General features: G+C 44.1%; 1 long non-coding RNA gene across 1 annotated transcript; it reads right to left on the bottom strand.

Moving 5' to 3' along the window:
* Positions 1–1,297: 1,297 nt before the first annotated feature.
* LOC136338552 (uncharacterized) lies at positions 1,298–3,025 on the bottom strand. The gene is made up of 2 exons (XR_010731972.1): positions 2,547–3,025; positions 1,298–1,508 (listed from the first exon to the last, which is right to left on the bottom strand). It is a non-coding gene; the product is annotated as an uncharacterized lncRNA (long non-coding RNA).
* Between the last annotated feature and the right edge of the window lie 779 nt (positions 3,026–3,804).

The following is a 3,804-nucleotide window of genomic DNA, read 5'->3' as shown; positions in this document are numbered from 1 at the left end:
CCTTTTTGAGTGACAGTCCCTGGGGAGAGTAAATTATCATCCTTAACTTGTAACTTAACTGTTCCTTTTGTCATTCTGCATAATTGCTGTCACCCAGGTAAAACTAAATAGTTTTTCTCTTTGGTAAATTCTCCCACACTCAGCTTGGAGCCCCTCAGGCAAGACAGGCAGTGGGGAACCTGGGCGGAGGGTGGGGAGATCTAAATGACTCCTGGAAGAGGAGAGTCTTTGACAGGCTTTGTCGGAGAAAACAAATGCCAAGCGCCATGAAGACCCTAGTCTAAATAACCATTTAGCAAGGAAAAATGTGGGTATTCAAACAGCACGCACCACAGTGAGTAGTTGTAAAGATTAAATTCATTCATACACAAGAAATGCCTGGCCCTGTGTGTGGCATTAAATAAGAGCCCAGGAAGTTTTAGCTTTCATTACTTGGTGGCTTTTATGCATTCAATCATTTCACGTGTCTTTCAAGGTAGTTATTATGAGTCTTGTTTTACAGGCGAGAAAACTGAACTTTATTGGACCTGGAATTGAGAAGTGAGTGGTCTTAATCCTAAAGCAGATGTCCTTAACTTTCAAAAGGGTCTTCTGATTCCCCCAGTGACTGGTGTTAAGTTAGATATCAGACAGTTGGCCTCCGGGAGAATGCACAATCTTTGGGACTTACTATAGGTTATCAGGTTTAACATTCAGTCCCTATTATTTGAGTGAATCATTTCATTTCTTTCTAAAGCTGCATTTTCATAAAACTAATATAATCAGTTAAATATAATGATGTATTTTGAAAATGAACTTATATAATATTTTTCTTGTTTTCATAAAGGACCTGAGACTGATACTAGATACTGGTAATAATATTTAGCACAATAATAGTAATCACAATAACAACAACTATAATAACTGCCATTTATTGAACACTTACAATACGTGCCACCCATTGTTCTAAGGACTTACCATCAATTTCTCATTTTATTCAATCTCTATTAGGCAGGTGCTATTATTATCCCTGATTTATATTTTATAAAGCTGAGACTCAGAGAGGTAAGGTCACATAGCTGACCTCATACCGTTTCCTGACTGGATGAGACAGGGTCTGAATCCAGGCAGTCAGACTTCTGAACTGTGCTCTTTCTAATGATACTAATGATAAAATGAGACCCAAACCGAACATACCTTTCTCACACTGTTTCTTGTCATTCAGACCCATCATGAGGAAGGATGTTTCTAGAATTCACCTTCCACTGTATTCAGATTTGGTCTGACTTGCTATAAAACTTAGCAGCACAAACACATGTGATATTAGAAAGCAAACTTTATTTTCAACTTTGGTAGGATGTATGTTGGCCATTCTCAGATAAATACAGCAGAGCTTTTATAACACAAGGACTGATTGCTGACCATATGATGGTTCTCTGTCAGGTCGGGAAGTGGCACAGGATATGGGTTGGGACGGGGGCTGGAGGCTGGGAAGTGAAGGAGGTCTCTTGGGAACCATGCTGGTATTTCTAGAAAAGAGATATATACATTGAAAAGTGCACTCACCTGATCACTGTTTTCATTTTATACAAACTACAGAAAGTAAAGCTCTGCAAATCTTTGCTGGTGGGTGTAGGTCATGGTTAAAAGGCGAGGCTGAAGGACACTGAACCACCTCAAAGTGTGTCCAGTTTTTGCTAATACATCCCTTAGGTTCAGACAGACCCGTGTGTAATGATTGACTACATTTTGAACATGTCACTATAACCGAACCACAACTTCATCATCTATGACACCGGGGTTCTGACACTTTTCTTGCAGATATGGATTCCAGCACATGTTAGGAACTTTGTAACTGGAACCTATTATTTTATTATCTCGATCATCTATTTTAATAACAAAGCTAAAGTAATATTCATTCAATGGCAAAGGATCAGTAACTTTCATAATTTTAAAATCCTCAATTTTATTCTTTATGCCCATTATCTACTTAATATCTCTTTCTGTAAGTGGTGATAATTGCAACTATATTTTCTTCTCTCTCTCTCTCCCTCTCTCTCTCTCTCTCTCTCTCTTCAGGATCTCTCCTTTCCCCCCTCAGGTCATGCTTCATGACTTCTCTCTCTAAAGTACTCAAAACGAGGGATTCCAGTTTTCACAGCATATATAGTGTATTTTGAATTAAAACACAAAACAAAGAACAATTTTAAGTCCTGGCCAAGCTGGGTTTGTGATCTGCTCTTTTCCTTATAAAATGCCTCCAACATGGACGTAAAATGTACAGAGGCTTGGTTCCACACAGGGGGACGTTAAAAAACCCTGTACAGACCAGCCTGTCCCCTCTGGAGACAAGCCAAGCTGCAAATTCCGGCTACATTCCTGGGGGCGGGGGGGGGGGGCGGTTAGAGTGTCCCTGAGAACAAATCACCCGGGATCGGGCGGTGGGGACGCTGCCACTTTCTCATGGTCTGGACCTTCCTCTCAAGGGTCAGATACTTTGCAGCTGCCCTGGCGGGCGTGGGGAGGAGTTGATATTTAACCTAAGACATCAGCCAAGAATTATTTACCTGTCAAAACATTTCCAATATAAGTCAGCGTATCCGGGCCTGCTGTGCCCGAGACCGTCTGCCTGGGCGATACCCCGGAGGGAGATCTTCAGATGATTTCTGCGAAGGCAGGAAGGGCATCCTCATCGCCTGAACTCGGAGATGAAAAGAGAGGAGAGACGCGAGTCTGCGCTTCTCTTTTTTTCCCACGAGGAGCGAACAGACATCCCCTGGCTTCAGAATGCACTGACCACCCCAAGCTGCAGCGCTGGTTTGGCGTCCCCTCGCCCATCCCCCACACAGCCTCTCTGAATTTCCAACCTCGGCTTCCAGGCACCTGGCTTTACAGGAGTTTGGAATGTGTCGTTCTGACTTAACTCAAACTTGTCTGGATCCTCCCTCCTTTCAAGTGTGGGAACAGTGACCTCTTCCAGGCCACCATCCACGTTCTTTTTCATGCTCGGGGCCCCTGAGCGGCGGCCCATACGGAGCCTGCTGCCCCGCTCCCTCTCTGAGCCCTCCCGTTAGAATAGCACAGTGGGGTGACATGTGGCGCGCAGAAGATAGCGGTGTTAGGCTCGCTTTTGATTCAGTTCTATTAAACTATTCTTTGGGAACAAGTTTGTTTAGAGGAGGGTGGGGAATAAAAAGGAAACCTGGTGTGTGGGGGCGGGGGGGGGAGGTGCGTGTGTCCGGGGAGTATGGTGGGGGGTGGAGGATCCCCTTACAGACCTGCTGATAAAAAACAGCAGATATTTGGGAGCACATTATGGTTTTATTTTTCAACCAAACCACAGTGCTGAGGGGTTAGACTGCTGGGAGGGAAGAGGGCACATTTGTCAGACTGTTCATTTCCATGTGTGCTTGTGGTGTTGGTAAATCAAATGTCTGAGCAGATGTGAGTTAGCCTGGCGTCCGGTGGCTTTAGGGCCAAGGGTTTAGCTTACGGTATAGCAAGCCGTCCCTCTGGCCTATGACAGCTTTGTAGTGGGTGAAGATATCTGAGACCCATTGCCCCCCAGAAAAGCAGCTGAAAAACCAATTTGCCAACTGAAAAACAAACTCACAGGTGTGGGGGAGAAAAAGCTGGTCAATGTCAATACATGTGTTTCAGAAAAATTCGGTGTTTTTGCCAACTGCGTGATTTCAGGACAAATCCCGGGACATAGTAGGTGCTTGATAAACAACTATGGAATGAAAGCACGTCCGGGGCTATGTTTACATAGCACAGGGCCTAGTAGCTTGTTCTGCTCTTGATCTAAGTAATAGGTCAGTAGAA

The sequence above is a fragment of the Saccopteryx bilineata genome, chromosome 5 (genome assembly GCF_036850765.1).
Source record: "Saccopteryx bilineata isolate mSacBil1 chromosome 5, mSacBil1_pri_phased_curated, whole genome shotgun sequence".
In the NCBI taxonomy this organism is placed as follows: domain Eukaryota; kingdom Metazoa; phylum Chordata; class Mammalia; order Chiroptera; family Emballonuridae; genus Saccopteryx; species Saccopteryx bilineata.
The sequence above is the reverse complement of the archived record's forward strand: the minus strand, read 5'-3'. Positions and strand labels throughout refer to the sequence as shown.